Genomic DNA, 13,583 nt, shown 5'->3' with positions numbered 1-13,583 from the left:
TGTCCAGCCATGCTCATGGTGCTAACAGTATTTGTTGGGCATCTGTCAGGTAGGATGCTAGGCATACAGCAAACTCCACCCTGTCCTTGACCTTGAAGCGGAGACAGGCAAGCAGGAGTAGGAAGTTCCTGCAGCCACACAGCTGGGAAAGCTCTGCCCTAGGAGGGTCAGGGGAGACTGTGGAAAGTTAAGAAGTGAGCCAGCCTTTGGAGCTGGTGCCCCAGCTGCCTCAAACATTAAGATTGTGCCAGACAGAGGGAATGCCAACATTTCTCCCACCAGAAGTGAAACTCTTGAGAGCCCTGGTAAAGTTGAGGATCATTGTGGAATTGTCTCAACCTGGAGTGACTGCAACAGCATATGTAGTCTGGAATACCTATGAGAGAGAAAGAAGGCACTATCAGTAATTATACCAGGACAGAGGACAGAAACCTGAACCCAGCTACTCTGGGAATTGGGATCCTATGACCAACCTGCAGAACACTTGAGGCCTATATCTGTCTCCTTGAGTGAAGTGTCTTCCTCTACTGGTCAGAGAAGAAACAGCAGGTCATTTGTTCCTGTTTTGTTTTTTTTTTGTTGTTGGTGGTGTTTTTTTTTTTTTTTTTAAGAAAAGGGTGGAAGACAAATACAAATGCCATCTGCCATTGCAATGGCAGAAAATGTTTGTACTTGTGTCCCTGATAACCATTTTAGGACTGTCGTTAAGCCCTGTTATTGAACCATAAAGATGCTGGTGTTTACTTTATATTCAAATTGGTACCTTTTGAAGCTAATGCTCAGGAAAAGCAACAAATTGAATCTTGAACTTGAAAAGAACTTCTGGTTTTACTTGTGCTCTTCATGCATGACAGAAATTACTGCCTTTACACAGTGTTCAAGCTAGCCTTGTTTTCCATCCTCACCTTCCCTGAAGAACAAGCAGCAGAGATATAAACAGCTTCTCTGGGGGCTTTGCCCAGATAGCTCAATTAAGACACAATGCGCTTTATTTTCTTGGAAAAAGAAGTCTTCATCAAAAACAGATGCTTCAGGTGTTGGCCGTGCACCCAGGTGCCCCAGCCAGACTCCCTGATTTTCTTCCTGGGTTGCCTCTCCCTGGATTCTTCCCTGGATGCTCAGAACAGGGCAGCACAGGCACAGCCTACTACTCCAGAGTTCGGGCCACACAGCAAGTTTTCTGGGACAGTGCTAGTCTCTGCGTTTTCTCCTGTTGTCTACACAAGGACTGGTAGATGGCAGGCAGTGTGTTCTGGTCCTGGATGGCAGAATGCAAGACAGTGACCCCCCCCCCCGGTTATTTTGCTACGGCATGTGACATTACCTGAAAAGTAGCATATGATCCAGAGACACGGGGGCCTCGGGTGAGTAGGCAGAGCAGGTCAGGGCTGCCCTGAATCCACACCACTGTGGATCCCAACACCCTGCTCTAGTTAGGCTCCAGGGGGGCAGGCCCATCTATGTTGGTAGCTACTGAGCCTGCAGCACTTAGCTCTGTGGCAGGCCCAGGGGCTGCTTGGTGGCGGTATCTGATGGGCAGGCACAGCATAGATGATGACGGGCACAGGTTTTTCTCATGCTGATTGTTGTGTCCTGGGCTCCACAGCGCCAGGCAGAGCATGCCACTGAAAATGACCTTCCCCAACATAACCCCTGCCTCCTTCCAGCTCCTCTGTTGGCCCCAAACTTAGTTTACATTCTAGGTCAGTCATCTTTGTGGCCTTGGCTGGTGATGGCCAGTGGTTGTTCACAAACGTCTCTGAAAAGCAGCCGTACTATTCTTACACTCCCCCCCCCCCCGCTCACAATAGCCAGGCTGGGTGTGGGACAGTGGGTCTTCTGGCCCATGCTGATGACCGGGAGAGTTTCCAGTTTTGGGTTTTCAACATGCACACGATCTCAAAGTGAGATCTATAAGTTCTCCTCCAACTTCTTAACTGTGAGTGTATACTTAGCCTTGTTGTTCCCTGGAAGCAAGTCATATCCAACCTCCAGGTCCCCTCTCTGTGCTGTGTCAGGGTGCATCTCAGATCCTTGAGTGTCCTGCAGGGCACTGCTCATCCCATCTTGCCTGCAGAGAGATGGGAAGTTTCACTCTGTGGTCCCAGAACCTGAGTGCAAACTGAGAGTATCCTCAACACCTAAGGACAGTGCCTATCTACTCTGATGTTTGTAGCCTTCATCCTGTCCTGCTGTCCCCACACTCTCAGAATTCCACCTCTACAACTGCTTCCACTGACATGTCACTTACTAACAGGTCTCTTCCTGAGTCACACTGCATGTGCTACAAACATAATGTTTGGGAACTCATTTGACCTTCCCCAAACTCCTTCCTACAAGCTCCAGAGATAATGCTTGGCTCTTTGTTTCAGGAAGGAAACTAAAGTTCCAGGAGTTCCAGTCTGGCTCTGGGTTAGAATATTCATCTTTTGTCTCCTAGCCTTGGTCTCATGTCCCCCTTTGGGACTGCCTCCTCACTTTGTAGATAACAAGGCAGGTTGACTGTCCCATGGGTAAGATGGGACCTGACTGTCCTCTGGGAAGCATGGAGAGGCCCCAGGGCAGCCCCTCAGGGAGTGTGGGGAAGCAGGAAGATTGGGGCCCTGGGCCACAGCCTGCAAGTCGTGCATAGCTTGACGCCTGCTCTGCCCATGACCTGCTCCTTCACTCCTCCCCCGAAACCCTTATTTGAGAAGTTTAAAGAGATGCTGTGGTTCCCTGGATGTCCCAGGAAACTGGAGGGAATTAACTCTCAACAGAGGCTCAGACATGTTGAAGTCCTTCCCACCCATAAGGACAGTTTCCTCTTGGTTGTGACAGATGCTGTCCACACTGACACAGGGACAACCCTATTCCCAGAAAATCCTGATGACCTGTTTCTCATGCCAGCTTCTGGCAAACCTCACAGTTGTCCCACTGGCCTCTCAAAGGGCCTTTTGGGACCAATCCATGTCCTCACCCCAGCCCTGAGCCCAGAACCCTGTATGGTGTGTGATCACCAAATGTTTATTAGTGCAGAGGACGGAGGTACTAACTGACCCGTGCTGACTCAGCATCAGAGCATCAGTGGGTAGAGACTTAATTCAGTGCTCCAAGTGCTCTCAGACCCCACAGCTGAAGTGGCCTGGTGCTAGCCTGCCTGCAGTCCACGCTGCTGTGCTCCATGCTCCACCATCACTGCATGCTCTGAACATCCAGGGCAAGTGGGTTCCTGGATGAAACAGAAGTCCTCCCCACCAGCTGCTGTTGAAAGGAAGCAGAATTGGTGGGGTTTTATTTCCTTCATATTTGACTCTGCTCCCCTTCTGCTAATTCCAGAAAAGGCTTGAGCACTGAGTGTGGTCTGAGGTGGTCCCCAGAACTGGTCTTTCCAATTAGACAGCTGTTGGATTTGCACATCCTGAGACCACTGCTGTCAGCAGCTCATCTGCCATCTGGGCAGAGCTGCTCTCCCAGGTCACCAAGCCCCTACCACAGGCACATGGAAGGGGGGTTACAGGTACAGTTCCCATGGATCCAGCAACAGGAAAGCCAGAAAGTTCTCTCCATTTCTCAGTGTTTTGGGCTTTGGCCCAGTTGAGCTTCACCCTCCCTGGCTGAGCTTCACCCTTGCTAGATGCACACTCCTGCCACCAGGAGAGCAGCTGAAGATACACGAGAGCAGGGAAATCACTTTTCTCTTCTTTTATTTCTGAGTTCTGTGCAAAAACCTAGTGACAGCAGTCGCATTTAAAGCCAGCCACCTGTACTTCTGGGGATGGAATGAGATGCAGAGAATGAGATTCTCAGTGTCTATATTTGATTATCATGTCCTTTCTAATAGGAATTTTATTAGCAGTTTTCTTGTGAAATTTTACTACTTACCTAATCCTTCTCCTTTTTAAGCCATAATAGCTGTCTTGTACCAACCACACACTTTGCATTCTGAACCAGGGATACCCTCCTCCCCAAAACCATTGTAAAACATGACCCTTGAACCTGAAGCTCCAATTTCAAATGGAATGATTAATGCTCTGATTTTCACCAGCTGTCTAATAAGCAGGACTTATTCACCAGCACCTCCTCATAATTGAAATTCAAAGGAAGGAGCCTAAAACATCAATGTGTTCAGAATAAAAGATGGAATCACTTTAAGTGTGATACTTACTGAAATCTAGTAACTTGTAAAGTTTTAATACATGTAACATGGTCATACAGACTGTCCAACGACCACACAACTTGTTCCTCGCTGTGTGATGAGCAAGCACTTTCCAGCCAGGCCTGGGAGCCTTCCCCAGCATCCCAGATACCTGCAGGCTGGGGGCTGGCGGCCACTGTCAGGGGTCTTCCAGCAGCTTAGCAGTGGAGCAGAGTAGCAGGGGGCTCCCCACCCCACCCCCAGCAACTACCATCTTCCTTCTGTGCTGCCACTTTGTAAAACACATGCACAAAATGGCTTCATTTTTAAACAGGTGACTTGCCTTTGATCTTAGCCTCCCTAACAGCTCCCTAAAAATGATCCTCTCTGGCACATTTACTGAGGCTGTTGCCATGTGCTAGTGGGGATATATTGTTAGGGATACACAGGATGGGGGTGGAGACAGAGGAATCCACATTCTGTGGCACTGGAGGATCTTTTCTGACTGTAACACCTCCAGTCCCACCCTGTGGTACCCATGGTGCTTAGAACAAAAGAGAGAAAACTCAATGTAAGGAACCTAGCATTCCTCAGAGATGCTCTAAGAAACCCCAAAATTCTTTAGCCACCCCAGGAAGACAGGGAGGGAGAAAAGGAAGTACAAAGGAAGAAAATAAAAGAAAGGAGAAAAAATCATTCTCAAATTATAATTTAGAAGAAAAATTAGCAACTTCAAGACTTTTTTGTCCAATATTAGACATTGAACTAAGAGGCTCTAAACCACTGAATTCCCTCACCAGCCCTTTTGATTTATTTTATTTTGTTTTTTTTTTTTTTTTTTTGAGAGAGGATCTTGATAAACTTTCAGGGCTGGCCTTAGAAAACTTGGAATCCCTCTGCCTCAGCCCCTGAGTAGCTAGGATTACAGGCATGTACCACCATGCCCAGCTCTAGACTGACTTTATACAGTCAGTTAATTCAGTTATTGCCACTAAATATGAGATTTTCAATAGAGCTGCATTCTAAGCAAAGTAAAACTGTTATTTCATTAAAACTCCCAAATATTCTATGAAATGGGTGTTGTTTCCATTTTACAGATGGACACTGAGCACAGACGAGCTTCTTGTGTGGACCCAGGGCTCTCTGTCTCCAAAGTCCAGGCTCTCAAACACACCACTGCATGGGGCTTTCCTCTGTGCTTCAGATGCTCTGCGCTCTGCAGGGGAAGCAGCAGAACTGCTGGGCACAAGCCCTTACACCCTCACCTGTCATGATGTCCTCTTCTCCATGTAGGGATGGAGGTAGAGGCCCACAGTGGCCCTGGACCATCACTGTGTATTAAATCTGTGAGATGCAAGATAAGTAACCAGAACACATACTGTGATCATTTGTCTTCTTTGCATCCAGGGAAGGAGGGACTAGGTGACAGCAGAGGCAAGAAGGAGTGGGAAAAGCCCAAGTCAAATTCTCTGGTTATCAAAAGAGAAAGCAGCTCTGGAACTATATCCATGGGTACAGTGAAGATCCCAGCACCTGTTAAAACAGCTAGCAACCTCCTCCTCACCCTGGGGAGGAAATTGAACCAAGAGGCTCAATACCACTTAATTGCCTCACCAGCCCTTTTGATTTATTTTATTTTATTTTATTGCATGTCGGTACATGTAAGCTGTGAACACTCCATACTCAGGAGGTGGGGGGTTCAAGCCTTCTCTAGCTGCAGAAGGGGGCCGGTGAGGTTTCGAGGTATCCATCAACAGCTAGCCAAGCACTTGGTAGGAGTGTTTTAGAACCCAGGCAAGAACTGTTCTCCCAGTGGCAACTGGCCCTGCTCATCTGGAGACACTCAGGGAACCAGCAGGGTTAGACTTTGTATATTTGCAGCCCTGATGAGGGAGGCAGCCTCTACCCCCTCTGCAGGAGGGAGTGGATCACTAAGAAAGCAGAGCTGGTTTGCTGAGTCATGGGCCCTTCACTGGAGGATTTGAAGACTGGGATTTTGGTGTCATGAAGCACCATCTTCTCATTGGAAATCCAATGTCATTGAACCATACTGAACAGGAGCTCACAAGTTCCACCCCAGCCAAGATCTTCTGCTAGGGCTCTTTTGAACAAAACTATAAATTCCACATACCAAATCTGGAAGGAATTGGGTTCCAGAGTCTTTTCTCCTGGGCTTAGAATTGTACTTAAAGCATTTATGCTGAGGTTTTGTTTTTGCTTTTTACCTTCAGTCAGACTCACTTGACAATTAAGGACTCCTTAGAGAGAAAGGACATGCTTGCCAGCAGGGGACACCAGGTTTCTGTCATCTTGGGGGTAACATCTAGCCTGAGGTCCCTGAGAGGACCAACAGTGACATCTTGTGGGGGTGATGATCTCAGCACCTAAAGTCAGGCCACAGGAATGAAGCCCTTGACTGTCAGGCTGTGAAGAATGACAGGGCAGAGGACGTAAGTGGAGCTAAGCTTTCCCTCTGCTCACCAGCCACACTCATTGTTATTTTGGTGTCCAGAAAATTAAAAAGCCCAGTAAGGTAAGACCAAGTCAGGACGATATTTTAAGAACTAAAAATAGCAGGAAAGCATTTGTTTTCTGGCTGTTTACTAGAAAGTCTTTGTGAAAGCCCCTCAGATGGGAATAGACTTTTCCATAAATTTCATGAAAACACAAAGCCACATGTTCAGAGCAAAGTCAAAGAAGAGTTTCAGAATTTGTTTCTGGGTTGCCTTAATAGCCCACACTTCCATTAGGAGGATGACTAGAAGGAAGGCTTTCCAGAAAATGGCCACAAGAGCAGGCTCTACCACACCCACTCACCCAACTGGGTGCCACAGGAGCCCCCCTACCCCACCTCCCCCGATCTCATTCACTTAGCACTGGTGAATACTAATTAAAACATGTCCTTCTTCCTGAAAATAAGCTCTCTGTTCTTACACAGATATGCACACTCATGTGCACTCATGCAGAGCTCAGTGGCCATGTCTGGGTCTGCATGGACTCCCACAGCAGGTGCCTGCCCCTTGCCCTAGGCGCTCAGCACCTGTACTGTGGAGAGGCACTTGGAGTCCTTGGTGGACTTTAATTGTCTCCATCTGTTCTGCCTGGTGCAGAGGAGGACACAGTGCTGTCAATTGCAGCATGGGAGTGATTTTGAAGACCCCACAGAGATGATCACATTCTTTCTAGCAGGTGCTCACCCGCCTGACCCACCAGCAGGTGGGAACACACTGGGAGTATCCATTAGTAGGACTGGATCTGGTATGACAGCAGCCTCTCCCCCCTCTGTTGACATAGCACAGATACCCTCATGGGCTTCTCCATCTTGGAGCAACCTGACGCTCCTCCCAAGCATGCTGCTGGTGAACTAGGGCTTTGCTGTGGGTTTGGCCTCAGATAAGCACCTTTCCATGAAACTGAGTGGCTTTGCTTTAGAAAGTGAAATCAAAATTCTGCACATAGCTTCATACCCTGCCCCTGGCTCACTGGGCAACTTGGACTTTCAGGGAGATTTTAGGGGAATATCCTTTCTGCATACTGACTACTTTTGTACCAGGAAGAGAGGGAATTGGCACATGATGGGCCCCTTCCCACTCCCGATGGCACTATGCACCACTGATCACTGTCAACAATGGTGGTGTTCCTTCTGTCCCTGTTTCATGGGCTGCATCAGAAGTGGGAGTGGAGGAGGAGCTGGTGGCCCATTCCTGATGGCCTCTCACCCTCTCTCCAGCCAGGGCCCCCCGTCAGCTCTCAGGGTGCTCAGCCACCGTGCCACTTGCATTTGTTTCTTCTTGTCTTCAGTGGGCTAGGAAGCTAAATTGCTGCCTAAACCATGTCGAAAGCTCCAGCCAAACAGAAGAAGGGCCTGGAGATATTTTCCTCAAGTCCAGTCCAGCGATTGTGAGGCCCTTTTTTTGCTTACTTTGAAAACCCTTCTGTTCCAGAGAAGCAGTAACCACACCTGGCCGTAGAATCCACAGTGAAGCAAAGCTGGACCTGTCATGAATGAGTGGAAGTGCATGGCAGTGTGCATGGGACAGGTGGGGATGTGTTGTCATTGACATTGTCATTGTCACTATCCACGGCTAACATTGATGGAGTGCTTTCTGTATACTAAGCAGTGTGTGTGTGTGTGTGTGTGTGTATGTGTGTGTGTACTAATAAGCATACAGTCACCTGGTGTGGTACTATCTCCTGCTAGCCCATTCCACAGAGGAGGAAACCTGGGCTCAGTAAAGCCAAGCACCCGCCCACAGCTGGTCCCTGGCAGACTCAGATTTGAACATAGATGTTTGACAGCAGAGCCCATCTGAAAGGTGTGGGTTTGCCACCTTTCCTCCTGTCCTTCCCCGTGAACCTGACCACTGCATCTTGACTGGTCAGTTAGGAACACATTGTATTCCTGAAGCCTGGGAACGGAGACCTATGAGGTAGGTAGAGTGTGGCCTGAGGTCCTCCAATCTCTGCCCCTGGGACCTTGAACACATTTACAATGCCCTCTGACCCTCTGTTTCCTCCTTCAAATAGAAATCACACCTGCTGAGGAGACTCAGGTGAGCAGAAGTATTCTGCATTCCAATTAAATGCTACAGACATAAATGATAGTTTTTATGAAAAACTTCATTTCACATTAGAAAATGAAAGTTTAGATAGAATTAATGTACTAGCTGGTTGAACAAGAGATTCTTATATTGCATTTAGATGAATATCTTCAATCTAATTCATAGACAGAAGACAGACCTATAATTTGAGGTCCCTTAAAATGAGGGGGTGGGGCTCCTGGCCACACTCATGTACCCTGGATGGCGTTTGTCCCAAGTCTGGCTCCCAGCACTTAGCTATTGTATAGCTTTCAGGAAAATTATTGACCATCTCTGATTTATTATCTTTATCTGGAAAATGAAGAGGTGAACCCTCCCTGCTATGCAAAATCCTGTTTGAGGTGGTGGAGGGCTTTGCATTTTTCCAAGGGTGGAGCAACACACCCCAGAGTGAAAGAGGACCTCACACCACTCGATTGAAAAGCTTAGATGCAATAATTCTAAATAATGCACTTCACTCTAAGCCTGGCCCATAGTAAATGATCAATAAGTAGTAGCTAATATCACCTAAGACCTCCCTATCCTTGAGAAAAGACTATAGAACTAAGCATTAATGCTCCGTGTTGGACTGGGGATGTAGCTCAGTGGTAAAGGGCATGCCTCGCATGCTCTAGGCTCCCGCCACACACACACACAAAAAAAAAAAAGAAAGAAAAGGGTGTAACAATGTCTGTTGTATCTTCTATAGAAACACCTCCACTGGCTCTTTTAGAAGGTGTCCATGTGAATAGGAAAAAGCATTTGCAGAAAATAAACCCATGTCAAAACTACTAACCTGAAAATGGTTCTGCCCATGCCACCATCTCGGCCTTCCCTAGGACCTGCACTGCACCTGGGTTTCCAGGCTTACTAATGTGCATGCATGCATGGTATGCATCTCCCCCTCCCCAAATCCTCTCACACGGTAGCACCCTGACCCCAGTCCTTATCAGCAAGCTTGGGAAGGACAGGCTGACCAATCGGAAGGGCAGTGAACCCTCCTTGCTATGCAGAATCCTGTTTGAGGTGGTGGAGGGCTTTGCATTTTTCCAAGGGTGGAGCAACACACCCCAGAGTGAAAGAGGACCTCACACCACTCGATTGAAAAGCTTAGATGCAATAATTCTAAATAATGCACTTCACTCTAAGCCTGGCCCATAGTAAATGATCAATAAGTAGTAGCTAATATCACCTAAGACCTCCCTATCCTTGAGAAAAGACTATAGAACTAAGCATTAATGCTCCGTGTTGGACTGGGGATGTAGCTCAGTGGTAAAGGGCATGCCTCGCATGCTCTAGGCTCCCGCCACACACACACAAAAAAAAGAAAGAAAGAAAAGGGTGTAACAATGTCTGTTGTATCTTCTATAGAAACACCTCCACTGGCTCTTTTAGAAGGTGTCCATGTGAATAGGAAAAAGCATTTGCAGAAAATAAACCCATGTCAAAACTACTAACCTGAAAATGGTTCTGCCCATGCCACCATCTCGGCCTTCCCTAGGACCTGCACTGCACCTGGGTTTCCAGGCTTACTAATGTGCATGCATGCATGGTATGCATCTCCCCCTCCCCAAATCCTCTCACACGGTAGCACCCTGACCCCAGTCCTTATCAGCAAGCTTGGGAAGGACAGGCTGACCAATCGGAAGGGCAGTGAACCCTCCTTGCTATGCAGAATCCTGTTTGGGGTGGTGAGGGCTTTGCATTTTTCCAAGGGCAGTGCAGCACACCCAAGGGTGAAGGAGGACCTCACACCACTGACTTAGGGGAAGAGGGAACTGGGTAGGTTGCCCCGAGCACAGCTGCCTAGCAGTAGCCATGCTGTGTGACAATTATCAGCCGTGGGTCCTTTCATAATCATTTGCCCAGGGAGAGCAGTGTCAATAGTCGGTGCCCTGTGGGGCAATGAGGAGGTTCTGGGCAAAGCCGGAAACCATACTGGAATGCGTTAGGGAGGGGCCTGTAGGAGTGAAGGGATTTGAAGTCACCCCTGAGCCTGGGAGGGGCTGTCCCAGAGGCCATGGTAGACTTTCTCAAATTTGGCAGGGCTGTCCCACTGAAGAAGGTAGACCTGGGAAGGGCCTCTGGGCAGAGTACAGGAAGCCTAATTCATGTCACCAGAGACCCTTGGCCTGCAGAAACACAAGAGCACCCCTGTCAGCCTTAAATTCCCACCTGGCCCTTAAGGCCAGAGGTGTGGCTTGAACCTCTCAGAGGTGGGGCAGAAATGCCATGTTGTTGGGGAAGGAAGTCCCAAAGTCCTAGAACACTCAAAAAGGGCCCTGTCTTCCTGGTAATTTATCTATTAATCACATGTTGAGAGGGTAGTAAGTGGGACATGAATACAGTGTGTTGGAATTGACTTCAGTCATTGCTGCTTTGAAGTCCAGCGGAGTTTAAGGATGTGAATTCAGGTTCTCGGCCTTCAGGGCTCTAGGGGAACTGAGTCACTGGAAAACAGCCAGGCCCCCTCTCCTGTGCCTTTCCTTCCCCCACCAGCACCCAGGCCGGGCCCACAGTCATGATGGCAAATCTGAGGCTCAGGTTTTGTTCCTTTCACCCCTAAAGTGGATATGATCACAAAGATCTAGCAGGGGAAGCTGCCAGCACCCAGCTCAGGGCAGAGCAAGTCCTGCTGTGCATCTGTCTTGTGGCCTGGGGCAGAGCCAGTAAACACAGTCCCTGTGGAGCCCTCCCCCCACCCGCCCTTGGTTCTGAGGCCCCCTGAGAGCCTCCACCCCCAGCCACAGGAGAGGGGCTCCTAGCTGCTGAGATGTCACTGCCCCATTGCCTCTCAGTCCCTGCTTTCCCTACAGAAAACCAGTGGACACTGGGTGTGGGCCCTGGCACATAGCCCACTCTTTCACAGTGGCTCATTTGTGTCTCCTGACAGAGTGACAAGGACTTTCCCCCAGTGGCTGCACAGGTGGCTCACCAGAAGCCTCACGCCTCCATAGACAAGCACCCTTCCCCCAGGACCCACCACATCCATCAGCCTCACAAGTGAAGGAGCACCTACACCCCGGCAGTCCTGGCTTCGCTTCCCTGTGACATCCCCCATGGACACCCAGCACCTTCTCCAAGAGCTGCTCAATCTGGGAAATCTAAGACAAAGCCAAGCATCCCTTCCTTTGTCTTAAATTTCCATATTTAAAATTAGAAACATTCAAACCCCAAATGTGCCCTAGGAGTCTTGGCGGGATGTCATTGAAAGATCCTTGCACCCTCCCCCAGAAGTGCCATTAGCAGAATATGCTGAGACCCAAGGAAAATGAAGTCCTTCACCCTTTAGCCTAATTCTGTCTCCACAATGTTCTGAAGTCCTGACTGTGGTCCTGAGAACAAGAGGGCACAGTGTGGCAAGATTCAATAAAGTTAAGGAAAAGCACAACCATTTCATGCTTTTTAGTAAAAGCATAACAGTCTGTGTGGCCATGGGAGGGTATGACATAGGGCTGGGCTGACAGGTCTCAGGGAGGGTCTTTGAGCAGTCACTTTACACTGAATCCATACCCTGGGAAACAGGGGGTCTCAGTACCAGGTACCCAAGCATCACAGGATGCAAAGGACAGAGGTCAGCTATGAAAAGGCTCTTTCTTTCCAGAGGCCATTGTGCTGAGGATGTGGGCAGGGGGATCCCAGGAGCACTTGCTGAGTGAGATCAGCATCGTCTCAGTCCAGGCTCTGGGAAGAAGGAGACAGACCTCAAGGTTCACCAGTCACCTCTAGGGCTGCTCTGGCCTTCTGGAGGTGACCACTGCCCAGGGTGGAGGAAGACACAGCTAGCTCTGGGGTGCTTCACACAAGAGTTAAAAGCATGAGAGATGGGGTCTAGGCCTGTCCTTTGCCTCCCCATGGATCACCACGTCCCCCCAAGCGTGGTCTGTCTCCCTGTGACCAGAATCTCTCCTACCCAGACACACATCTGCCCGCACCCACCCTCACTTGGGCACATCAGATTGTGCAGTTTCTTACATGTGTCTCCTGCCCCGAGATGCCCTAGATTAGTCCTTGGCTTGAGGCTATGGTGTGCTCTGCTTTTCCAAAAAAGCAGACATTAGAAGTTTCTGGAGTGCTGCTCAGGAGAGGATGTGCCTGACCGTCCCACCCACTAGCAGTGGAGTCTGCTGGAGGTCCAGGTGGCACTGTGGGCATCGTTCATATGACCAGCCTTTCTGGTATCTTCTCCAGGCTTGTGTTCCAGGTGGCAAAAAACCAAGGCAAGCTGCTCAGGGTCAGCTTGTCCTCTTCCCTGATGGAGAAGCCCAGCACCAAATTGTTGGGCAGCATTGGTTTCCTGGGATGTCAGGGCATAAACCTCAAGGCCTATGTTTCATATTTCTTAATAGCTGAAACGTAGGTATGAACAGAGGGTGTATCTGGAGACCCAGACTAGGCTGGCAGTACTGCCATGGAACACGCCACAGGAGCAGCCTGCCCCTGTCTTGTTGAAAGGACCTCCTGCTCCCAGAGGCATGCCAGTTTTTCCAGAGGCACATTCCATAAACTTCAAGCTAGATTGCACGTGCGACTGTGGACTCTAGATCCCTGAAAGCAATTGCTTTTCTGAATGAGTTTATCAATCGCCGACTGCAAGAATAATAGAGATTCTAATAAAGCTCCCACTTGTTTCTCTCATATCTTAGAGATTCCCTTTTACATTTTCCTGGGGTTGCCAGGTGGTTTCAGTAGAAATACAAATGTACATACATGATGAATATTTTCAAAAAATCATTTCCCAGTCACAGATCTGAACTGTTGAACACCTGGCAACTGGAGCATAATCATCTACTGAGATTGGCAAAAAATGGAAAAGCTTAATATAGTTGGTTGAAATGCATTACTTGGGCCCAGCAGCTAGGCTGGCCCTGTGCTGATCACGGTCA

This window comes from Ictidomys tridecemlineatus, unplaced genomic scaffold (genome assembly GCF_052094955.1).
Source record: "Ictidomys tridecemlineatus isolate mIctTri1 unplaced genomic scaffold, mIctTri1.hap1 Scaffold_226, whole genome shotgun sequence".
Classification (NCBI taxonomy): Eukaryota; Metazoa; Chordata; class Mammalia; order Rodentia; family Sciuridae; genus Ictidomys; species Ictidomys tridecemlineatus.
This window is presented reverse-complemented; position numbering follows the sequence as displayed.